Raw genomic sequence first — 27,031 nt, forward strand, 5'->3', positions numbered from 1 at the left:
ATGACATAACGCTGCAAAGCAAGATAAGGCTTTCTAACACGTGCAAAATCGGTCATTCTTTACGGGGCAGAAACTTGGAGAAGTCCGGACCATCATCAACTCCTGTCTGAGGAAAATTCTCCAAGCATGCTCGCCTAACACCATCAGCAACAACAACCTATGGCTGCAGACTTCGCAACTCCCTGCCCATGAAGAATCATGAAGAGATGCTGGGGCTGAAGAGGTCACACCCTCTGCAAGCCCACGTCAAACACAACCAGGCAAACCCTGACCTGGAACACTCAAGGAAAAAGAAAAGAGGAAGGCAAACAAACACAAGGGGCAAGGCTTCGAGACTGACTGCAAGAAGATGGGCTACACCTGGAGTCAGGCTGAAAGAAAACCCCTGGACAAAGATGGCTAGAGAGCCCTGGCTGATGGCATATATCCCGAGAGGGGTAGTAAGCATAAGTAAAGTACGTGACAATATCAAAGATAAATCAGTTTGAAACATTAGCCATGAAGACTGGACATAAAAAAAATATTTAAAAAATATATAATCTCTCCAGTTACCTGCACTAGCTATGAAGATAGCAACTACTGAATAAGTATAATGATCGGACTCTGTCTGCAGATATATAAAAAAAAAAAAGATATCGCTTTTGCACCCATGATAAAGTGCAAAGTTTCTTAAGGCGAAGGGAAATCAATGACAACGGCTGAGAAACGAAAGATGACAATGGCTTTGGGAACAAACAAAAGAAAATGCCACACATTCTAAAAGTCAATAAAAAGTGGGGTCTGCTATTTACCACAAAAGGCAGGTAAGATTCCATAAAGGGCACGGTTTTTAGAAGATTTTTTTTTTTTTAAACTTACAATTTATTCAATTCCACTTCTTTTCAAAGGACTGATCTACACATTAACAGGACCATTCTGGTCAAATGCCATTGGTTTGGCAATTTAATCTAGTTAAAAAAAAAATCCCCACAGGACCGGCCAACCGATTTGTGTAGAATTGGACCTGAGGTAGTAGTTGAGACAGGGAATTTTTAACACCGAGTTCAAACTGGACAGTCTTCAATATTAAGCCTTTTGAGTTTAGTCTCCAGCTGAATCCTGATGACGAGCCAATATAAAAGAGGGTGTAACGTGATGAGGCAAACAATACAAGCCCGGCCCATCATGCTAGATATATGAATAGCAACAATAAGGTAATGAAAGGAAAGGGCTAAAGAAACTGTTCGACAGTGTGCAGGTAGAGCGATTTAGATGCTGGCTTCGACATTCTCATCACTTAGCCTTGAAACTAAAATCACTGACTGCTGAGATGAACCTACAAATAATGGTCTTCTGCTAACATAAAAGCCAGTCCAGTTATTGGAAGAATAATAAACTACCTAAATAAGGAAAAGATTGAATCTGGCAGATAAGACTCTCCTTGATTTTAAGCACTCTATACTCAGTCGATTTAAGACCGGTTATGTGGGATTTTGTCAAATCAGTACTCAACTCCCAGCTATCCAGAATGTAAAATGAATATATCAATTGTTTGAGGTCATTGGCTGCGCTATAAACTAAGACAGCATCATCACCATTAAGTAATGCTGGAATAGTAAGATGGCCGGCTACTGGCATGTGCTTCATGTCTAAAGTTAATGTGTTTTCCAATTGATTTATATACAGAAGGTAAAAACACAAACAGCTAGAAAATGGGTGGACCTCACTTTGCAATCTGAAAAATAGAGTGCCTGCTCCCCTAGGTCGGTATCGGACTCTGGCTGTAAGATTCGAATTAATGTCACACATAAAAATTAACACTGTTGAGAGCTACCGGTCATAATGGACCAGAGTTTGCTGGGATTCACACAATCAAAAGCCAAACTAAGGTCCATAAAGGTCAAATGTATTCAATACCTTTTTAGCTATGGTGTATGTATGAATAATAAGATGAAGATTCAAAAATTGTTCATTTATGCCCAACCCTAAACCACAATGAAGACCTAAATGATGCGATTTTGGCTGGCCCAGATAGAAACCCTACCCAAAATGATACGACCGGTTACCTTTATAAGCAAATTGATTCAAGAGATCAGCCTATAACAACGGGGGTTCTTTTGCTGCCCTTTTTAAAGATGGGCACTATCAAGGAGTGTGATCCAGAGGAGGTCTCTTGGTCACAAGAGCTGCGTTTAAGATCGTGATACGAAGATGTGCTGAAAGGGTAAGATCACGGTTATATCAATCTGGGTTGGAGTCTTGCCAGTTTGACTCCAAGTATCACGTCAGGCCCTTCCTCATGGGTAAAATAGATACTAAAGACACAATCTGATGTAAGATGGTAATTATTAGGAAGGTCAGCAAAGGTATCACCATAAATGCCATCCAAATGCTGTCCCTAAACATCTGGTTGAATACAAGAGCCAAAAGAGGGAAGGTCAGTGGCTTCCCAAAACGAAGAATTAATTACCCACCAAAAGGCCCTACTGCCCTGTAGTGTACAAGCCTGATCTAATCACTCCCATGCCTCGGCCTTAGTAGCTACTTTCCTCTCTTTGATGGCATTCTTATAGCTAGATCAGCAGAGAGCCACTTTTGTGCTCGATTTAGGTGACTTTTTGATGCTGTTTATCTTGCGGGGAGCGTTGATCGAATCACTTAAGAGTATTGTTTGACTAAACAAGATGTGGTAAAGAGCTTCTCGAATAAAAACAAATTGAGTTGAAAGAGTAAAGTGCCACACAGGGCGAGTACTCCAAATCTAGATTACTATAAAATATATATATCAGAAAGACAACAAAATTAAAACCTTACACATGTCGTCAAGTTGGCCCAGCGAATTCTACAACCCTAAATAACTTACTACCTCTTATAACAATTAACCTGCTTTTCTTCACAAGGGTACAGGTTTTGTGAAACAGATGGCGATTTATGATCCCTAAAAACACTAGTCCTTACTTTAAATTACTCAACAAATGAACAAAAAAAAGGAGGACAAAAATACATTGTAATTAGTAATGAATGGGCGACCCCTTCCAATAAAAGGAGAAGCCCAATCCCAACATATATCCTCCCACAGTTTAAAGTAAAATATAGATTAAATGTATTTAATAAATCGTACACGAGTGCCACCTTGGAGGTGTTAACAAATGCAGCGTACAATCAGTTATAGAATCCCGAGGTTTGTCAAAAAGTTATCAATCTTTCTCACACTATTGCAAAATAAAATCACCCATGAGATTGATGGAAAGGTAAACATTAGTGTCACACTTAAAAGCCCGCAGAAAAGTACTCAAAAGGGTCCATAATGCCAGAATTGCGTTTGTTAAATTGATTGTAAAAATTAACAACCAACGCCCTTTAATGATGCTCAAACTGCAGTGGAATGGTAGCAAAATTAGACTAGCTAGGCGCAACCATGACATCTCTATGTCAATGCCTGTGTGATAGAATGCTACAAGATGTAAGAATACAGCTCCTTAGATAGCTCTGTGGGTTAAGCACCTGCTGCGGCGGCCTGGGCCGTTTCTTTGCCTCGTGCGTATATCCTCTCAGCCTATCACACTTCTCATGCTAGTAAAACCACGCACGGTGATCGTAGTTATTACGAATTGTCTAGACAGAGGAGTTCTGCCAACACGGTGTCTTTGGCTAGCGACATTTTGCGTTCTGCTACTTGTGGTTTTATTTTTGAGTTATTCAAATTGAACTACAAGTACCAAGATGCAACGATCAACCCGAGGCTGTTAGTGGCCTGTGACCGGAAGCCAGCTACTAATAGCAGGGGTTATCTGTCGGTCAGGTGGTGTAGACAGATTTTAGACAGGGTGGTCATTTATGAAACACGTGGTGCAGACACACGCAAATTGGTTTAATCTAAAGCAAACGCCTGCAATTACATTCAAAATGATAAAAGCATCCAAGCAACCAGCACAAGAGGCAAAGATGTTGCAGAAGCCACAAAAATATTTCACAATGTGGCAAACTCAGAGGAACCGCCATCACCGGTCAAAGTGCCACAGACTCCTGGTTATAGGGGGCTACTGCAAGCAAACAAAGAGGTTGTTCAACACCCATATTATCCAAAAGTGACACAGACCCCTACGTTGCATGGATGTACGGCAAATAGCGCCTAAATCAGACAAGGGTGCCTCAATCGTGCTGAGATATAAATTCAAGCTATGTACCTCCTTGTTACACTTGCTACTTGTTTGCCAGTCCTAGATTTTCCACAAATAGCAAGTTACAATTTGGGAAGAGAGGTTTGCGAGTGATGGCTCAAAAGCAGCTGCAAAGCTCTGGCGTCTAAAAGAGAACAGGGCTGCCTATGAAAAAGACCAAAGGGCTGGGGCATCCACGCACACGTCCGTCTATGAAGCACAGAGAAGACACCGCATGCTCATGCGGCGCTACTATAAACGCTTCCAGGCACTGCTTATTCATGTAGTGGCGCCAAGCACGCCGCTAAATGAATAGGCCCAGATGCGCATGCATGGCCAGGATGTGGCCCCAGGTCTGAAAGGTGTGCCACAAAATAAATTAATACTAGCCGTGCAACTTTTAATTTGCATAAAAGAAACCGAACGGTGGCCTAAATCGAAAGTTTTGAAGTTTATATACAGGAAACAGACTTGCACGCGCATCCTTCCAAACCTTATCCCCCCCTCTCTTCCTGCCTCATCTGGAGGTGGGCGATGCTCCCCGGGTACCCAAACCTTGCCCACAGGCCACCCAGCAGCACACCTCCGCGCGCTCACCTCCTCAGGCGATGGTCGGTGAGAAGAGAAGTCAAGTTGCACCCAGCCCAGGAAGTGCAGCTCCTCGGGTCCCGCCCTCTCCGCCGCCTCGCGCTGGGCGTGGCCGCCTTGGGGCGCGCCCCGCCTCTCCCGGTGATTCACCGCCCTGGCGCGGCGCGTGCAGCTGAGGGACAAGAACCGACCAAAGAATGGCAGAAGGTCTAGTGAGGTGATGCGAAAACTCCCCTCGGGAACCACATGGTGAATACGAAGTCTGTGTAAGCAAACTTTTCATGAAAGGCCTGTTTTTAGACCTTTACAGAAGTGCTGCAGTTGTCTGGTATCAATGCGCGGCCGGACCGGATTTTTTGGGGGAGATTTTCACCTTGGACTTGAATACTTGCAGTCGACTGGGAACGCATGAGAAGGAGGTTTAGAGAAAAAAAATCGAAGGAATTTTAATTCACAAAAACATACATTGACTCAGAGAAAGTTTTAAGCACGAGGATGTGGCATTCCGGCCAGAGCTGCCGACTTTGCAGCTGGGTAATCAATCAGGTTAGAGTCTCGGCGTCGGCTCAACATCCCGTGATTCTGAGCAAATCACTTAATCTCTCTGTGTCCAAAAAATAATATATATGAACTGGTGCTCGTTACCCTCGTGTCGAGTCCTCGGTATATAAAACTTGACAAAAGTAAAATGACTTATACAAATAAATAGCCTGTGTCCTATCTAAATTGGGATTGTTGGCAAGTATAAGCCTGACATTAAGATACTAGTTAGTTAATTACCTTCTGAATGTTCTAAATAGGAAGGTTTATACCTGTATGAGTTTTGTTCTCTAACATAATTCGGAATTTCGGTTTTATGGTATTTATTTTTTTGCCATTTCCGTCTGTATTTATCCATATTTATTTTTTGGGCATTTTTTCTGTATTTACCCACATTTATTTTTGCCACAAGCAAAAGACGACGCTATAGCTAGTATTTTTCCACACATTTATTTAAATTGAAAATGCACACATGCTCTCGGTTGTTATGTGAGGGAACTGCCACCGTCAATGTACGAGAGGGGAGACCTCGGAGGGCAATAGCTGCTTGCATGGATGAGGGAATCCATTATGAGAAATTTCAATCAATTGCTTGGCTAGGGCTATGCTGGAGGAGATTAGTGTTCTATGCAGTCTAACTGTGAGGATGAATGTACAGATCTGTAGGTAGCTGTCTCCCTTGCATTGCTTCACAAACCAGTCAAAACATCCATGCCAAGCACTCACATTGCCCTGACTAGTTTCCAAGTGATCAGACCTCATTAGCATGGATTGTACAGGTTCCTGGGTTGCAAGGTGGGGCCATCTCTCCCACCAGGCACGCAACACCCATTTGGCCCTCCCCCCCCGTCGTGTGTGTCAGCCCGGGCTGAGACCGCTTCCCTGGCATGCACAGAGCCGCGATTCACAGGTCTTTAAAAAGACCATTCACTTGCTAATGAGGCTTTGTTTTCACCCCTTCTTAGAGCCCCCCAGCATCTCCACTCTGCCTATGGTTGATAGACACCAGACTGCGGGCAGTGTCTACAGGACCCCCCTGTGCTCAGTGGCTTAAACACCGAATGGTAAAGAGCTGCCTTTTACACAAGACAGCAGAATTGTTTATTTGGAATGTGGGTGACTCGTGTTGCAATAAACAACATGTTCCTCAGGTGAAACATCGGCGGATGTTATTATACACACCTATGCTTTCTGCTGAGACACATCGTGTTCTCAAACCACCACGTTGTTTTCCTTAAGGAATGTCAGTAGCAAAATACACGGACATTGGGTGCAGCGACGGTAATCCAGCACTGAGCGTATTTCCGCGGTGCTGTAATCTCAGATGCGGTTTCCGTACTGTCTCTTACCTGCCCTGCATCAGGCTAGCGACCCTCCCATATATCTGACAGCAAGCACCTCATCTCTGCCCCTTGGACACAGCACGCTCCGGGATGATTCTGTTAAAGACCCGCATCGCAGCATTGAACGCATGCCCTGTGACTGGCGTCTCGCCTATTGTACACGGCCTTCTGCACTGGAACGCGGCAAAATTAGTCAGTATTTTGCCGTTTCTAAATATAAATACAAACAAACTGAATATTGTTTTCTGTCTGTATTTGTATATAAAAATCGGTAAAAACTGAAAACCGGGAGCCCTAATTATAATAAAGACATTAAAAAAAACTTCTGAATGGAGGACAAGGAACAGCATATTGAAACAAGCATTGGCACAGCCAATAGTTCTAGCCTTTGGGACCTTATAAGTGTACCACCGTCCTGGAAGAGGGGCTGCCTGCGAGGTGGAAGAATTTTTCTACGAGAAACATTGATACTGGGCGGGGGCTGCACAAGCAACACAGGCAGGATGTGAAGCGTCAGTGTATAGCGTCTGTGACTGGTGATCACACCTGCATGGTCAGTCACACACTGACCAGTGCGTTGGTGCAGTGGGCCGAGCACCTGCGGCTAAGATCTGTGCGTTACTTGCAGACTAGTGCTATTGATTTTCACAGTGCCAACTCAGCCTTTCAGCCTTTCATCCTCCCAAGGTCGATAAAAATGATAACCTCTTTTAGCAATAGCTATGACTTAAGAGCTAAGGCATGATAAAAGTGTTTGAGTCTGTGCTTTAAGAACGGTAAGCATCGCGGCCACTGGCCAATGGGGTAGGTGTTCCTGCATGATAGATCAATAATGGCTTATGGAAATGTCACCCCCCCATCTTTTAGTGAGCTGTGATTACGACAGAAACGCTAGGTACTCAAAAGCATGAGGACGGAAACCTCCTGAATGAGCCAAGCGGCCCGGGCTCGGCCAACAGGAAGTGAGGGAATGTCTGGACACTTCCGAGGCGGATGAGAATGTATCGGTCCCGGATAAGTGTTGGATGGCGCGGATGGAGGGCTTTCTAGGGACGTCCAGAGCCAGCAATCAAAGGCGGTGTGTCATGGGAAAATATCTGCCATGGAAAAATGTGTTACTCCATTAAAGCCTCGCTTCGAGACCCCGTCATGTCAGGAGACCCACATACACCCGCCGTGTGACCAATAATGTAGAGAATATGGAAGGAGTCCAAAAGGATAGTATAAAAGTGTCCATTAAATATAATTGTAAAAAATCACTGTGCACTGTAAGTAGGACGAGATGTGGAAAATGAGATGGCGCTTGTTAGTGAAGAAACCATATCCATAGAAGGACACTCATTGTCCCAAGAGGTTAATGTTCTGATGACAAGATGAAAAAACTTAAGTAAACAAGGGCTATAAGTGACGGGGAGGAGAGAGGCCGGGAAGGGGGTGAAACAAATGGGCCGGGAGTTTAGCGGGGTGAGAGGGAACGAAGCGCTCAGAAAACAAATAGTGCAACACAAAAATAAAAGTTAAGCAAAGCATGATGAAAGGCACAGCCGCCATAATTACAGACAAGAATAAAAGTTAAGCAAAGCATGATGAAAGGCGCAGCGCCATAATTACAGATAAAGCGCTACTTGACACAACAAGCCAGGGTGTGGTGCGCGCGCTGTAAGGAATTTAAAGTATGCAGCTGGCACACTGCGGGCTGCTGCTCGCTCCCGAGACCCCTAGGTCATGGGAGTGAAAGTTATGAGGAAAGGCGGGACATGCACCTATCTTTGGCCATTTGCGTCCATTCATTATTGAAAGCCACACGCAGAGGCCAATGGGATGTGTGGGAGGTGGCAGACCCACACAGAAGTCTCTTGGATGTCTGAAGTGATTCCAAGAGGCCCTCTTTTAGACAGCGCATGCGCTAGGCGAGACCTAAAAACAAAAGAACATAGGATTGGGTGAGGCAAGCGCTCTTATTGGGCTAGTCTGAGTGTGAGTTAACTGGGGTTAATTATTGGATCTGATAAAAATCTAATACTGAGGTGTTCAGAATTTATCAGTGTGATCATTATCATCTATTTCCATTTTTGCCCTTCAAATTAGCTATACCATACAGATTTTGGTGCTTACGGCACCACACTCCACATGTCCTAGCATTTATAGAGCATTATCACCCATTATTTTAAGGCTGCAGTTTAACGGGGTGCAGGCTTAATGGCACCTGGTATTTACTGATGCAATTATAATTGCGATCCAGGCCTAAAAATGTGTTTGCGGAAACAGGTCTTTTCGAGGGAATCTCAGTTTAACGGGTCACTTGTTATCAGGCCTCAAAAGCTGGAACATCTCTGCTAAGGGAAGTTCTCAACATTAAAAATGGCCTCTCTAGGATAAACCTTCACCAAAATGACCTGTGTATTGAAGTGAATGACGAAAAGGTGTAGGCAGGAAAATGTGTGCTAAGGGCATGCTGATTTAAATATTTGTAATGAATCTGCAAAACATAGTACGTGGCTTCTTTGTGCTATAGAAAGCCTGGTGGGGTCGAGACAAGTAGACAGGCTAGTGTGGTATCTCTGCAAAAGGGCACACATGTTAAACTGCTCATTGCAAGGGCCTATACCGTGAAGTATTCTGTAAAATTGCATATTGATGTATTCATTTTTTTGAAGTTTTGGCTAGCATTGATCAGGTCTTAATTTTCTAAAAGAACGTGACAAAAGTAACCCCACAAACAGCCAATCCGATCAATCGTATAGGGCACACACAGTAGCGGCTGCTACTGTGCAGTTGTAGTGGGGCGGGTGGGTTAAAGAAAAAGAATTTTAAAAAAAAAGAAAGATCCACTTATTTGCCTGCTGCCAACACAGGAAACAGGGAGCACACAAGTTCCCAGACTACCCTCGCCAATCATGATGCTGCTGTCTACAGTACAACTGCAGCGTCATGATTGGTCTGAGCGCCAGCACTGTGATTGGTCTGAGCGCTGTGGTTCAGTGCTCAGACAGGGAATGAAGGCTGTGCATGTTTTCCACCCGGCTGTGTAATGCAGCTGGTAGGAGAATGTGCTAAGTGTGCATGACTGTTTGGCCAGACCAAGATGGCCGGCCAAACTGTGATGCATATGTAAAAAGTGCTCACTGCTCCTCCCTCAGCTCTGTGGGCAGCCCTGCCCCTCACCACACCTACAGACCCAGTATGAAAAAATAAAATGATAATAACATGGTGCTATTATCATTTTATTTTGGGCAACGCTCCTCTGCCTTAGCGGAGGAGCTGCCACTGGGCACACCACAGTATTGTCCTGCCACCCATACCACACACAAAAACAGACCATCATCCCCGCCACTGAGGGAAGTAACGCAGTAAGCCAGTACAGTGTGTCAAAAACAACAAAATGGCAAATTAACAATCATAGCAGAATCACACGGAAAAGAACCCTCACAAACCTGGAATGCAGAATGCCAGCCAGAAAAAGAAAATAGGCATGCCTACTCTCCTAAGTGGAACAGCCTTAAATTCCTCCGCCCCACACTCCCAGAATCCAGAGGAAACAGGGCAGGAAATATCACATCTTGCTACAAAGTAACACTGGCCAAGTCCCTTCACCCAAAAAAACAGACCAAGAATTCACAAACCTTGCAACAAAGTAAGACAAGCATTTACAATGCAATAGGTCTTGCAGCATTAAAGTTTGAGTTATTGGCATTGTGTATGACAATGCCTTGCATAACATTTTTAGCAAACGTTGAATTGGTGAGCAGGGAGAGTGTGTGCAAGAGTATGCTGTTGCTCACAGCTGTTATTATTCACACAGCTCTGATGATGCACCTCACGCACGGGGCTGACGCAGTTATTATTCACACAGATCTGATGATGCACCTCAGATACAGGCTCACAGCTGTTATTTTTCATACAGCTCTGATGATGCACCTGAGCACGGGGCTGACGCAGTTATTATTCACACAGCTCTGATGATGCACCTCAGCACGGGGATGCCGGCAGTTATTATTCACACAGCTCTTATGATGCACCTCAGCACGGGGCTCACAGCTGTTATTATTCACACAGCTCTGATGATGCACCTCAGGCACAGGGCTCACATCTATTATTATTCACACAGCTCTGATGATGCACCTCAGGCACGGGGCTGACGCAGTTATTATTCACACAGCTCTTATGATGCACCTCAGCACGGGGCTCACAGCTGTTATTATTCACACAGCTCTGATGATGCACCTCAGGCATGGGGCTGACAGTTATTATTCACACAGTTCTAATGATGCACCTCACGCATGGGGCTGACGCAGTTATTATTCACACAGCTCTGATGATGCACCTCACGCACGGGGCTGACGCAGTTATTATTCACACAGCTCTGATGATGCACCTCACGCACGGGGCTGACGCAGTTATTATTCACACAGCTCTGATGATGCACCTCAGCACAGGGATGCTGGCAGTTATTATTCACACAGCTCTTATGATGCACCTCAGGCACGGGGCTGACACAGTTATTATTCACACAGCTCTGATGATGCACCTCAGCACGGGGCTCACAGCTGTTATTATTCACACAGCCCTGATGATGCACCTCAGGCACGGGGCTCACAGCTGTTATTATTCACACAGCTCTGATGATGCACCTCACGCAGGGGCTCAAAGCTGTTATTATCACACACCTCTGATGATGCACCTCACGCAGGGGCTCACAGCTGTTATTATTTACACAGCTCTGATGATGCACCTCACGCACAGGGCAGAAAATATAGAAAGTCTGCGGAATCACCAAGAGAAATTAGAAAAGGCATCTATTGACAGTCCTTACTTATAGCTAAAGCCCATGATTTTTCGGGGTGTGCTAAGTGTATGTCTCACACAGATCCTTGTATCCGCCTACCCTGATTAAGAGTTTCATGACCACACTATGTTTCAGCTCATGCCTAGTTTCATGCAAACTAGCATTGAGTTTTCACACAAATACCATATGAAACTGGCTGGCACACATGAATACTCAATTCGACTATAAAAGCATCTCATTTCTTCTCTCAGCCCAGGGCAACAGACACATAATTAACTGGACATACAATTAGCTACCAACATCCATAAAAGCAAAAGCATTCGAGCGACAAGCTCTACTAGTCCCAGGCCAAACATAAAGGACAAACAGCATGGCAGCTCCCAAGAGATCGAAATCAGAAAAAAACACTCCTGCCGACCTTTTTATGAGCTATGGAGCGGGACTATATAATGCACAGAAAACCGTAGACATCACTAACCTATCACCAGAAACCGAGAGGCACGTGCCACATTCGAGCTACAAGGTAGTTTTTCCATGCACGCAAATATCTTACCGTTCATAAAATCTGAATAGTAGTCTGATATCACACACACTTTAAATAGGAACTACAAACTACATGCAGAAGCAAACGATATTCTGGAAAACTCTCTGAAAAACAGACCATTTAAATTTCTTGGGGACTATGCTAATAATACGCCAAGATGATCGACTCAACTGATGACTTCATTTATGCAGACACTCTGTCGTTGATCAAACTACACACTGTACCTCACGGTTGGGTAATCATCATGGAATGCAGGGCACACAGATTACGCACTGGTACAACAGTGCATATATGCACAAATTAATTGCGGTGTCAACTAGGGTGAAAAATTCATGAAGTCACACAATTTCCGAACGGCACAATAGCACCGCCTATACTTTATTATGTTGCTCCCAATGTTCATACAATTTTGCATCTGTAATGGTGAAAAGTGAAACGGAAGATGCTCGTAAGAGGTCATATCTACAAGAATGCGTATAATGAACCATGTCACCCCCACAGCATTGATCGCAGGGTGGCGAAAGCGCGCCTCGTCCCTGCGTTTCATGCACATTCTGTTACCTGCATACCCGGCGTCCCAGGGTCCACGCCAGTGTCCAGCACAGCAATAACCGTCCCGCGGCTGTCGTATTCTGGGAATCGGGCGAGGAAGCACCCCCCTCTTCACTGGCTCTACTGTCTGCTCTGCTTCCTCAGTCCCTTTAGCTCATGCCGGGCAGAGGCACTGTTGCTGTGCGCAGGCGCAGCGAGCGTGCCCTGCCTGGCTCACGGTGTCAACCTGTCTGTGCGCAGGCGTAGTGAGCGTCCCCTGCCTGACGTACGTGCCCTGTTATACTTCCAGTGTCCGGGTGGAGCAGCCTTCGGGGAGGACGGAGCCGAAGGTCCGCCGAGGGCACCGATGTGAGTGTGGGGGCCGGGATGGCAGTGGGGACAATCGGCCACGTCCTGGAGCTGGGCTCGGGGGGAGGCATGGGGCTCTCTGGTAGTTTCCAGGGTGTGGGGGTTGGAGGGTCCTCCTGTCAGCCTCTTCGGGGTGCTCGTGGGTAGGCCCGGAGCAGGCAAGGCTGTCGTGACTGGTCTGTTCACCGGTAGGGATTGTAAGTGGCAGCGCCTCTCTGCCTCGGTGAAGGGTGACCGTGGGTTCCGGGTGTGTTGTGCAATGAGTGCCCAGGAAGTGTGTGTGTGTGTGTGTGTTCCTGCGTGTGTGTGTGTGTGCCTGCATGTGTATGTGTGTGTTCAGGGAATCTGAGGCAGGGGATGTGCACGGTGCTGGGCTGGGCGTGCGCGCCCACGAGGTGAAGTTGACGCTCGTGCCCAACCCCCGTCACAGATTCCCAGGAGACGGACGGCTATGGTTGTCGAGCTAGATGCATGCAAGCATGCGTATTCTAGCTCGACCTAAAAAAAATGACTAGAGCAGCTCAAGCCATGTTGCAAAGAAAAATGAGCCAAGGCTCTACCCACCTTGCAACCAATTAAATAAGCACCGTGTAATGTTGTATAAACCTTGCAATCTGAGATTTTCTGTGATTGTAAGATATGAACACCATGACCGTGTTTGCCATGTTATTCCAACACTAGATGGAATTCACAACCTATGAAAAAAAAACTTCAGGAAACTTACCGCTAGTAAAATACACACACAAACTCTGTCAACGAGAACATTTTCTGAAACATAAGTGGAAGATTTGACCCTACTAGGAACATCCAAAAATCTGTCTGGATGTGAGCTGTGACCTAGCTCCCTCCATGTCCAAACATTAGAATCAATACATAAGAACACTCTGTCAACACTGTTGAAAAATGGTGTAATTTATTTTATGGCTATAGAAAAACATGTTTCAGATCAACCTGCGACGCTTGTGAGCAAGTATTTTAAAAATCTTTTATTTACAAGATCCAGGCAGAAAAGTAAGCCTGACAGACCTTCTGAAGAGATGCTAGCAATAATTATTACAGTACATATCTTGTACTCCTAGGGTTCATCAAGAGAGGGTAATCAGCAGCAAAATCCACCTTGCCTACAAAGGTAATCTGTGAGATTTCTAGTAGTAAAATAGATGTCTGGAGGCTTAACACAGTACAATAACAATCCATCCTTAAAGGTTTATTACACAAAAATACATGTGTTTTGTGAGAAGCTGGCCTGGTATATGTTGTCCACTAATTAAAGTGGGCACCCTGTACCAGTCCAAACAACCCTTATGGTGATTTAAGAGGTCAAAGATAACCTTAGAAAGTTATGTCACAGGGGATGACAAACACCCAAATCCATTGCCTACGACAATAATCTATGAGATTTCACGTAACAAAATACCTGTCTCCAGTATATACCACAGCATGATAACAATTCACCTTTATGGACTATAGACCCTAGAAAATGCTATTCACAACATTTAAGATCCATAGGCCCTAGCAAATGTTATTCACAATAAATAATGCCTCTGTCATAATATCTTATAATAAAGAGATCAGACCTATGACTTCAGGAATAATGTTTATCAGTGAACCAATCAAGGCTGTACATTTACCATTGGCTTCTCACCCTAACCAACTCACACTAACTGTATCTAGCATACATTTTCCAACAAGGCAACCATCAGGCGTGCAGTCACAAAATTAGAAATGAAACAACAAATACAGTTGGCGAAACAACATACTAATGTCTCCTAAGGGTGCCTAACCAGGATAATCACAGTAAAAATCTTCTATTCCCATGACTTGGGATACGGGGTAGCCAACACTAAATCCTTGCCTACTACAATAAATTGTGTAATTCAACCTAACAAAATATCTCTCTGTAGATTTTAATAGAGTATTAACATTCACTCATAAATGCCCATTGACTTTAACTAGCGCCATGAAACCTTTTTGGTATACGTGCCCTCTGCAAATTGCCCCAACTTCAACTTATCCCTTTCACAATAAACTAGCAGCCCGTCCCGACGTTGTCCGGGTATGAATTGCTGCCGGCCAGTAGTATATTGTTTTGTAGGATTTCGTTTTGATTGCATTTCTTATCTGTGACAGGCCTGTGAAACGCTCCGATTCACAGTGCACTGCTGATGCACTTAAGAGTGCGCGTTCAGTAGAGTGTGAACTCGAGTTTCCCTACTTTATTTTTCCTTACAATATTATATAGCGCGAAGTCGACAAAGTGGGATGAGCACAATTTACATTACAGAAGAACACATTCATTTGTGGTAGGCATGGGGAGACAAAGCGATTTTCCTTGAATCACAGGATGTTCAGCTGATGCCGAGATTCGAACGTAGCTCCCCAGCTCTAAAGTTCGCAATTCTAGAACTTGTGGCGGGAGGTCTGTCTAAAAGTGTATGTCGGTGCTGGCCATCAATGAGAGAGACCTGTGCATTTTTCAAATCGGTGGTGAAAAAATATGAGTATGTTGCTGGAGATGTGGGCCGCCGTGCCACCAATGTACTTACCGGGTGATGGGTAAACGCCCATTATTCCGCAACTTTCTTTCCGCATACCATCACTCCGCATACTTTCATTAGGATAGTACCATGACTCCGCAATGCCATTACAACGCATGGCATTACATTTTATATGCTTTTACCACACATACATTTACAACGAAATTCGTTGTAAATGCATGAATGGTAAAAGCATGTTTTTTTTAATGCTTGGATAAGGTAAGTATGGGTATAGGGGTATATGTTTTGGGGTACTAAGGTATATGTTTTGGGGTGTTTGGGTATTTTAAGGGTTCAGATATCGTTTTGGGTTTTGGGGTACAGGGGTATTTTTATGGTTCAGGGCTAGGTTTGGGTTTTGGGGTACAGGGGTATTTTAGGGTTCAGGGGTAGGTTTGGGTTTTGGGGTACAGGAGTATTTTAAGGGTTCAGGGCTAGGTTTGGGTTTAGGGGTACAGGGGTATTTTAGGGTTCAGGGGTAGGTTTGGTTTTGGGGTACAATGGTATTTTTAGTGTTCAGGGCTAGGTTTGGGTTTTGGGGTACAGGGGTATTTTTAGGGTTCAGGGGTAGGTTTGGGTTTTGAGGTACAGGGTATTTATAGGGTTCAGGGCTAGGTTTGGGTTTTGGGGTACAGGGGTATTTTTAGGGTTTAGGGATAGGTTTGGGTTTTGGGTTACCGGGTATATTTATAGGGTTAAGATGGGTTAGTGTTTAAAGGTGTTGTGGTACTTTAAGAAGTAAGGGTGGGTTATGATTAAGGGGTGCAGGGGTATGTAAACGGAGCAGGGTGGTCACCCGGAGCTGGAATGTACAGAACCTGGGAACAAAAACCAATGAAATATTGGGCACAACGCTCGGTTTTGTTTTCCGTAATCCCGCGCCCCGCACACGCCCACGCCCCCAGCACACAGCATGAGACATGGCATGACGGGCGGAACATACCACACGCCCCCAGCGTTTGTCACACCCCAGCACACGCCCACAGCGCAACGCAGACACGCCCACAAGGGACTACTTTGCTGGCACGGTTCTTTTACCTTTTAAATGTATATGGTGGGCGTCTGCATAGCCTATGTCCTTCTGCTGCAACTGCCCTTTCCAACGCTGTATTGGGTGTTGTGATTGGTGCTGTGGTTCCTGAGATTACCCGCCTCAAAGGTTTGGGCTCTCTCTTTATTATATTAGTACTAGCAGCCCGCCCCGACGTTGTCCGGGGCAAGAGGGGGCTGGGGGCAGCACCGCTGCAGGAGACGTGCAGCAGAGCGGCCATCAGCGGGAGCAGCAGAGCGTACATACCAGCTCCCGCGCCGCCGCTCCTCCCCGCATGTCGGGTGTGTGTCCCTTGCTCCTTCCTGCGCTCCCACCAGCATCGCCGCTCCTCCCCGCGCTGGGCACTCCAATGTTGTGTGTCGGTCCCGCGCCACCGCTCCTCCCCGCATGTCGTGTTTTGTTCCCTTGCTCTGGTCCGGACAGCGAGCGTCGCGTTGACGTGACATCACGCCCACACGCCATTACGCCTCTCGCAAGCGTTGTGACTACGCCGAACGCCGCGCGCAATCACTGTATCCATACGCCCATACGGACTACTTTTCCCCTAACGCCCCCCCCCAAATGTATATGGTGTGGTTTTCTATAGCCTATGTCCATCTCCTGGACCTCCCCTTTCCAATTGCTGTATTGGGTGTTGTGATTGGTGGTGTACTTTTCGAGTTTACCTGGCTCAAAGGACACAGTTCTCTCTTTATAATAGTAGTATAGATAAGTCAGGCTCGCTGACTTTATCCTAATTTATCACCAAGGAAGGAGTTGGCCCAAAATCAGTAAGTATGTCTAGGAAAAGTTGTTTAATAGAATCGCTGTGTCTTTTGTGTGATCTTATAGGGCAAGCTCTAGCCATCATAGTGGCATGTATGTGACTGAAAATGTTAAACATATTAGCTTTGGTTGATAAACAGCCAGGATGAAGCAGCTGGATAAATGAACAATTGTAGGTGCCTGTAGGTTAAGCACTCTTTCTGTTGAAGCTCACAGCCTTTGACAAATCAAAAGCTGTACCCTCTAGGCAGAGTAACTGACCCTCTGTGTAGTACTCAAAAAGCTCTCTCTTTTTAATCACACCAGGTCTAGCGACAGCTGTTCTGTCAAACCAGTACTAAAAATGACAATTTTTTTTTTACAAAAATGGAAAAGGCTTTTAAAAATACAAAAAGCAATTAAAAGCAACACCTAGGAAAATCTGTGGGTTACAGTAGCTCTTTTACAACCGTATCACTGCCACTAATAAGCATTTTATCAAAAACAGGAGTGCAACAGGGCACAACGAATGTTCACAAGCGACACTCGGAGAGCTCCTTCCTCACACAAGTGGCAGGGCTGGAGAAGGTCAGAACTCAGTGGTTGCAAACTGCCTATCCCTGCAAAAGTTTGCAGAATGTTCTTTTCACGTTGTATTTACATTGCAATCTTGTAGCTTATTTCCCCAGTATTGATTCACAAAACAAAAACTCAGATGACAGATGTTCGAATGTGGTTCTCTTTTTGGGACCATCAGACAAGATGCTCACGCATACATTCGACAGCCTCCTCCAGCTGCCTACAATACTCTACTTAAAGGCACTTCTCAGCTTCTAGACACTTTTAAAGCAAGTTCCCTTAAAGGTCCTGCATTTGTTCACATCTGATTTCTTCCCTCACAATGGATACCACATTGCCAGACTTATCAAAAGATTTTGTGAGGCCCTGGAGCCAAAACGAATTGGAGGGCCCTCTGGAGAAGGTATTTGCCAAGTGCTATTGGACACCTGTTTCTAAGAATTTAAAAACAATATTCATAGGGAAAAGAATGTGTGACTTCTGGCGCCATCTAGTGGTATTGTCACCTATATGTCTCATAAATAAACTGCTAGAGGCAAGAACTCTGTAAAGTGCAAGGCCTGGGGCAAAATGCCCTTAATCCCCCACCTTGTCTGCCCTGAGCACAGGGTTTCTAGCACATTCAATCAACTTTCAATCACACTACAGGTCAATGCCACATGAAGATACAGAATGTCTTAAGCCCCAGCACTTCTAACCTGGTTTATAGTCAAGTTCTTCACTTGACTACAACCTCCATCATCATGTTTGTAAGCTCTGTTGGCCTTCTCTAGAGTTTGGCGGACCTGGTACTACACTGCAAGCGTGGCGGATATTCCATCCAATATACTACAAGTGCATTGTTGCCGGGGCCACTGGAATTATGAGGCAGGGGAGGACCAAATTATGCAGGGTTGAATGAATTATGCATTAAATACAATGGGGTGGCCCAATGACCCTCAGAACCTGGGTTTCAAGTATATATAAAGACAATGGTTCTGTCGGGAAACAATTTCTTTCATAAACCTTCTATATAGGTAAATCACTTAATTTGCATTGTTATTAGACAAATTCTTTTCTCTACTGCTACCAATATATTGGAAAAAGAAAGAAGGGTAAACACCCTGTAGAAGTAACCACACACACCTCTTCTCGAGGATTGTATCAAATTTTATCTTATTTTTAAATTTTTTAACCTTGAAATATCCTATATATACATATATACAGCGGCTGTCCTAAACAAAATTGACATAACAATATATCCGTGCAGAATTGTGTTACAGTGCAATAGTGACAAGTGATTAAGTTGTGAATTAATACATATATACAAAAAGGAAACAGTGTGGCAGTCCCCAACTTTAAGACGATAGTTTCAATAGATACAATTTTCTTCCTTATGTTGAAACTTAGATAGGGACTGATCCATATTTTAACGTTGACGTTTCGACCCTAGACATTGGTGCTGGTTTTATCGCAACCTGGGCGGGTCTTCATCAGGACTATAATACAGTTGGACAGCCTGTTATTTTAGAAGAAAGCCTGCGTGTATATCTCATTGACAGCAGGGCAGAAACGGTATGTCAGCCGGCCCTATCTGACACCGTAGGATCAATCCTGGTATCTTACTCGTTCTCAGTTTATCCACCAGCCGGTGGGAGATTCTGGATATCTCGTTATAGTAGTACCGCAATTGCGATCACTTGCTATTCTAGTTAGACCCGAAGCTGTATTAATCTCGCTTTCTGACGGTCAGAAAGCGAGATTAATACAGCTTTGGGTCTAACTAGAATAGCAAGTGATCGCAATTGCGGCACTACTATAACGAGATATCCAGAATCTCCCACCGGCTGGTGGATAAACTGAGAACGAGTAAGATACCAGGATTGATCCTACGGTGTCAGATAGGGCCGGCTGAGATACCGTTTCTGCCCTGCTGTCAATGAGATATACACGCAGGCTTTCTTCTAAAATAACAGGCTGTCCAACTGTATTATAGTCCTGATGAAGACCCGCCCAGGTTGCGATAAAACCAGCACCAATGTCTAGGGTCGAAACGTCGACGTTAAAATATGGATCAGTCCCTATCTAAGTTTCAACATAAAGAAGAAAATTGTATCTATTGAAACTATCATCTTAAAGTTGGGGAATGCCACACTGTTTCCTTTTTGTATATATGTATTCACAACTTAATCACTTGTCACTATTGCACTGTAACACAATTCTGCACGGATATATTGTTATGTCAATTTTGTTTAGGACAGCCGCTGTATATATGTATATATAGGATATTTCAAGGTTAAAAAATGTAAAAATAAGATAAAATTTGATACAATCCTCGAGAAGAGGTGTGTGTGGTTACTTCTACAGGGTGTTTACCCTTCTTTCTTTTTCCAATATATTGGTAGCAGTAGAGAAAAGAATTTGTCTAATAACAATGCAAATTAAGTGATTTACCTATATAGAAGGTTTATGAAAGAAATTGTTTCCCGACAGAACCATTGAATGAATTATGCAGCAAGAAAAGGCAAATTATGCAGCATAATGCAGCACTTTTTAAAATAGTATTACTTTATTATTTCATACTTCTTATACATGGTAATACTATCTGCGCAAAGATTTCACCACATTAGTACCAGTTTAACAACTAAATACAGAAATAAGCAACATTAAAGATGACCAGTTAACCTTTGTGAAGGGTGTTCTACTACTGCACACGTGTCACAACGATTTGTAACTTTTGATCTCTTTGAGCTAGAAACTATTTTTTGGTTAAAATCTGCAGATTATGCAGCAGAAAATGTATTATGTGGCCAATGCAGTAAATTATAATTATGCTAAAGAAACTGCAGAATCGCATAATTCCATTGGCCCTGAATATAGCCCATGGCACCTGTAATAAGGTGCACAGGATATCAGTCACATTTTGATAGCATTCCCTGTCTTCCAAACTCCTAATAAAGCCCTAAATCTCCCAGTGAGTAAGACCTGAAACATGGCAAGACCAGTTATGCACATCTCTGGAATCAGGGATAAATCAAGAGGCAGAACATATCTTTCCCTACACTTCAGTGGTGCAAAACTTTCTCCTTACGCCCACACCTCCACCAATTGTTTTGGTTCAAATCTTGAGCCAGGCCCAACACTCTGTTTTGTTTCTTCAAAGGTTAACACTAACTCCTAACTTGCTTCACACACATTCCTGTACAATCTTAGTATGTGTGTTGCGTATCCAAAAACACGTCATGAACTAAGACATCAAATCACCATCTCAACAAAGCGAGGTCTGCCACAGGCCCATAACTGAGTCCCACCTATCTGTTGATCATACTTCTAATCCCTGCGGTATTCCTGAATCGCACAGAGGGTAAAGATGAGAGAAGAAGTGAGGCCCCCTCTTACTATATAAAATCCACTATGCCGCATGATACAGTTATTGGTATAGTAGCCAGGGATGAAAGAATAAACTACATGGAAAATCTGAGTTCAGATTTGATCATTTTAGGCGAATTTATGAGTTTTTCTTTAATCCCAACCAAACCAGATTTCAGACTGTATCCTGATTCTCTTCTGATGGAGATGCAGGTCTCATAGAGGTCTTTAACACCTGATCCCAGACTGCCTACTAAAGGAATCTTCCTAGTCACACACTATTACACATGCACCATGACAGGGGAGGATGTACCCTGTCTAATGCCTCATACTGGAGAGAAGCCTTTAACGCTATTACCCTTTCCCTGTCAGCCTGGTGCCTAATGTTGGCCCCCAGTACAAGTTTCGCAGTTTGAGGTATAATTTGGTGTCACAAGTGAAGCAATAATAATGCATCCGGTAATACTCCACTTGGTACTATCGCAGGTGACCCATGACGATAACTGTACGAAAGCCCTCAGCAAGGCCAGTGAGGGTGGGAGAAAAGCAAAACAAAGAACTGAGTCCTCGCTAGCTGGATATCAAAAGATAACAAAAGTTCTTTATAATTATTTTTTTTAAAAGGTTGTAATAATTATATGTTATCACCTTAAATTGGGACAGGCTCTGCATTTTTTGTCCATCTGTCCCACAGAAAATACTGAGCGTGACACCTGCATGATTAAAATGGTATTCTGACTGCCTTAATGAATGGTTAAGCTACATCCATTTTTTATGTACTGCTTTACTCACTTTTAAATAAATTTCCCATTTCACTACATTGAATCTGGAACATAATTAAAAAAATCTAAGATTAATTCCTCTATATTTCACATGGACTCCTCTGCATGTGCCAAATTATCTTGGTTATTTGTATATGGTCCTGAAGAAGGTGGTCTAGAAGATTTCACAACTACCGAAACATATGGCAATGCATTTCACGTGGGCTACTGGCCTTCTGACTATAGTGTTATATGATTAGAAACAATCATGACTAGATTACTAGTTTGGATCGATTAGGCGTCCAGATCCCATGTTTTAATCTGTGTGCATGTGTTTTTAAGAGTGTAAGTGGTTAGTGAAAGTCCACTGTATATGAATACGTTCATATAATTTTGTGTTTAACACATCGACATTTTCGCATATTTCAAATTTATCATTTGTTCAAGTTTAAATGTTTTTAAGAAACCACGATTCAACTACGCGCCTCACGCGTAGTATTTTTCCCACTTCTATTGAAGTCAGAACACTCACATCATGTGACAGCGTAATACACCGTAAAACTCCATTACTTCTTTCAACACATTTGGCGTTTGTAAACACACCACGCGAACCTCGACTTCAACTCACAGTAAGTTTTCCCGCGCACACCGCTTTTTCTCATTAGCTCTATCAACTGTATCGTAATACGCACACAGCGTTCTCGCATAGACCATCTGTATAATGTCATGCTTAAATTAATACTCATCACTATGTTGATAAAACTTCGTGTATTATTGATTGCATTTGAATTTCTTTAACATTAGTAATTAACATCTTTGAAACTGTCGTGATTAAGCTGTCATTCACTGAATTGATTACCATGATACACTATTGTAAATCTGCCTGTACATGTTATTATTTTGGTTGCTTGCTAAGGTCCTGTATTAATTCATTTTTTAGGCCCCTGACAAAGGGTCTCTCTTATCGACCCGAAATGCATTGGGCGGAGGAGTAATGTTAAAATTTGGAAGTTGAAAGATGAATGATTGACCCTTATGAAATGAAATAAGGAATGAAAATAATCAACAAATAAATGCCGATATGTTCTCATAAAAAGACCATTTGGCTTTACATCATTGGAGAAATTACAAGATTGAGAAGAAGCATTGTGTTTCATGTTAACTTGAGCGCACGTTTACATGAAAGGTTATCCGACCTCCACACATAGATTCCTTAAATTCAAGACACGACAAGGCATCGTGTGACAAACGTCGACGCCACCTATCTAAAAATTCAGAACAACTGTTCAATCTATTGTTGAAACGAGTGCCTAGGGATTCAAGACTTTTTTCATCTTTGAAATTTGCCTACCCTATCCCAGTTGCACCAACGATTAAACATGATTGCAACTAGATGAAATAGCACAGATTACTACAAACAAAGCTGAAACTTTAGCATTTTCTGCTGACACAGCCAAAGACATATATGGTTTAATACAGGAGACCAGAGCATTCACACCACAAATATCCACGACAGCACAACTGTTACGTCAACTAGAATATGTGAGTAAAAAAGACATTAACCAAAGGCTACATGCCACTACTTCAATTCACTACCACAAAAACCAAAGGATTCCTCTGGGATTACGAATAGCCCTTAAACCGATGCTGTGCAAAAATAATAAGAAATTCATAGAGAAGTGGTATCAAATTCTCAATAAATGTTTACTGGATCTTATCCTTTTAATCGTTGAAGAACTTGCCAAAGTACTAAAGGAACTTGACGAAGAACTAGAAGGCATTAAGAGAGACTTAAATAAATTTGAAGATCTGCAAACACTTTTAGAGGACGTCAATAAAAAACTCGACAAATACACCAAAGAGGTGAATGTTCGAAAAGTACGGAAAAATCGACGAGATACGATCGATTATAAACTTGAAGAAGTTTATACATGGGCCGAAATTTATAACCAAAAGAAATGGCAACAACCGCAACAAAGATCAAATGCTGGTTCTTCTCAAGAAAGTGTAGTATCAGAATCAGAGATATCGCAAACAAGGAAACCTATCCCTTCCACTTCGAAATTACCTGAAAAACAAGCACATTCAACTTAAGTACAACAACCGGCTTTTTTAGAAATAAGCCCAGCAGCAAACGCTCCTCCACAGACAGGAAAACATGGAGAGGAAAAAGAAACAGAAGAAGAACGAGTAAGGCGAGTCACAAGGAGCCAAACAAAAGTGACCTAGTCATCAACATTTCCACCAAAGAACTTACCAAAACCCAGATGATGATCTTAAACAAGGGCACTACATTCGTTCCTACATATAGATCAAACCTGCCTGAAACTGAGATAGCCTTGTTTAAATTCTTTCGGAATTTGAAATTACGATATTTCTTCAAGGAAAACCAAAATTTCACAGGGAATGAACCTGATGTCACCACTAAAGAATTCAAACCAAAAAGTACATTCTGCGCACCAACAACCCATAAGTCCATTGAAGCCTATGAAAGAACAGTCTTCACTGAACTTCAACAAATAAAATTTGCAAAACCTAAGAGAATGAATCTCACATCACAGAAATGGAACACTCTCAAAAATCTTAGTCAAGATAAAGAACTTACTTTTCAACGTGCCGATATAGGAGGAGCTTTGATAGTAATGGACACCAATTATTACATTCAAAGTGTAAACACACATGTTCAAGATGAACATACCTACGTACCACTTGATTCAGATCCTACCAACGAGTACAAAAAAACTTTGCAACAGATAACCGATCTTGCTCTTGAAATGAAATGGATTGGGAAAAAGACTCACCAATTTTTCACGACAAAATATCCAAGACGTCCTAAGCTTTACATGCTACCAAAAATCCATAAGGACTGTAGGAATCCGCCATTCAGACCCATAGTCTCTGCCTGTGGCTCAATCTCCGAACCTATAGGGCAATACATTGACTGGTACCTTCAACCTATCGTTCAAAAATGAAGTACATATATCAAAGATACAATGGCTTTTCTAAAAACTCCTTAAACATGTCACTTTATCCCCAGATTCAGACTATAGGCTATGCACTATAGACGTCACTTCACTCTACACTTCTATCCCCCACAATGAAGGCCTTGAAGCCTTAGAATGGAACCTACTAAATGAAGACATCGAAGATACCCAAAAAGTATTCTTATCAAAACTGATGCATTTTGCTCTTTTTCCCAGCTATTTTGAGTGGCAAGGCCACTTTTATAATCAATGCAATGGAACATCGATGGGCTTTGGGGGGGCCCCCTCATATGCCTGCATCTACATGTCAAAATTTGAAACTGATTTCATCCTGAATAACCCTGACCCTGCAAAACAATCTGATTATATTCAAACAATTTTTCGATGATATTTTCGTCCTATGGAGAGGAGACAAAACTAAACTTGAAAGGAACATTGCTATCATGAATACTCGAAATGAAAGAATCAAATTCACTCATAACATCAATCGTGATTCCATTGTCTTCCTGGACGTGAAGGTCAATATAGAAGACTTCAAATTTACAACTCAAGTTCATATTAAATCAACTGACAGAAACTCAAGTCTTCTATATCAAAGCTTCCACCTTGACATGCTCAAAAAGCATCTACCCACATCTCAACTGATCAGATTAAAAAGGATAACATCTGAACCTGCTCAACTTGAATTTACAATCAAAGAACAAATCACCAAATATCGACAAAGAGGTTATCCCCAGGATATTCTTCAAGAATCAATCAAAAGAGTACAAAATATTCCAAGAGAGAAACTTTTGTTTTTTCAGAACATAATTTTATTATGTTGTTGATGAATGACACAGGGGACACTGTCCCCCAATAAATCGGAGGACCAGTGAGCAGGAAACAAGTCATCACATATAGATGAGTCAATCAACATTTTGGATATAAAATAGCCCCCCCAACCACCCTCTCCCTACCCTCCTCCCCGGATCCCGCCCCCATCCCCGCACAGTGTCTACACAGTCCAAAGATAACAGTGTTCATCTCGCAAGCAGTGTGTACTTTTATCACCCAGGTTCAACTAGCAGTTGGTCAATATCAACGTCCTGTTGCGCAGGCGGCTCCAGCCACAGCCCTCTATAGTCCGCCCACCGCTTCCATATCTTAAAATGTTTCCGGGGGCAGCCCCTGGCCTCGAACACCGGACGCTCCAGCCCCATGCAAAAGTCCAGACCCCTCCTCCACACTTCCAGCAAGGGGGCCCTGGGGTCCTTCCAGGCTCTAGCTATAACTCTTTTGGCCACTGTAAGACCAAGGACTAGTAGGTGGCGTTTATATATGTTTCCCCCAACTTGTTCCATGATATGTAAGAGGCCAAGCTGCGGCGAGCGGGGGAGGTCCCAACCCAGCACCTCGGACAAGCAATTCCACACACCCATCCAAAACCTCGACAATTTCTCGCATGACCATACCGTCTGTATAAATGTGCCCACTGCACGCTCGCACCGCAAGCACTCAGGGGAGGCAATCAAACCGGCCCTCCACAGTCGGTCCCTGGTATAATAAGCCCTGTGTAGGTATTTGAATTGAATGAAGCGCAATCGCACCGCTATCGCCGCTCCCCTTGGAGCTTCCAGGGCTTCCCTCCAGTCTTCCTCCTCGAAGGCTCCTATGTCTCCCTCCCACACAATGCGCAGTTTATCTAATGGAGAGGAGCAATCTGTGACCAGGGTCTGATATATGTTAGAGATTTTCTTGTGCTCCAGTTCCCCCATAAACACCTTGGCCTCCAGAGGGCTAAAGTCGGGCAGTGAGTCCAGGCCCACTAGGGAGGGGGACATGGCATGTCGCAGCTGCAGGTACCTAAAGAATTGGGTTCGAGACATGTCGTATTCTTCTCTCAATGCTTGAAACGACTTGAGGGTCGTGCCTTTCATGACATGTCCCAACGCCGATATTCCAATGGCATCCCAGCCCCTGAACCCTTGCAAGGAAGCCAGGGTCGGCAACTGTCCATTCTGCCACAGCGGGGTCTCTTTCGTTAATTTATTCCACCACCCCATGCGGCGTTGAGCTCCACGCCACACTCGGAAAATCACCTGAGTAACCATGGGAAGCCTCTTCCTGATGGTCGCCGAATATAAGATGGTATGAAACGTATCTGGCTCCATCATGTGTCTCTCCAGGGAGCAGGCTGGGTCACCCCGG

General features: G+C 43.5%; 2 protein-coding genes across 4 annotated transcripts in view; one reads left to right on the top strand and one right to left on the bottom strand.

Annotated features, from left to right (window-relative positions):
• The window catches only part of PKLR (pyruvate kinase L/R), a 73,534-nt gene extending 68,676 nt beyond the window's left edge, over window positions 1-4,858 (bottom strand). The window contains exon 1 of one of the 3 annotated variants that reach the window (XM_086947400.1): window positions 4,737-4,858. The gene's annotated coding sequence lies outside the window, so the exon portion shown is untranslated. Of the gene's footprint in view, window positions 1-4,655 lie in introns of all 3 variants that reach the window. The other 2 variants (XM_086947402.1, XM_086947401.1) reach the window with 2 other exon arrangements.
• A 49-nt stretch (window positions 4,859-4,907) lies between these two features.
• The window catches only part of FDPS (farnesyl diphosphate synthase), a 169,022-nt gene continuing 146,898 nt past the window's right edge, over window positions 4,908-27,031 (top strand). Inside the window, exon 1 of the mRNA XM_086947406.1 lies at window positions 4,908-4,993. The gene's annotated coding sequence lies outside the window, so the exon portion shown is untranslated. The remainder of the gene's footprint in view (window positions 4,994-27,031) is intronic.

This window comes from Lissotriton vulgaris, chromosome 12, assembly GCF_964263255.1.
Source record: "Lissotriton vulgaris chromosome 12, aLisVul1.2, whole genome shotgun sequence".
Taxonomy (NCBI): domain Eukaryota; kingdom Metazoa; phylum Chordata; class Amphibia; order Caudata; family Salamandridae; genus Lissotriton; species Lissotriton vulgaris.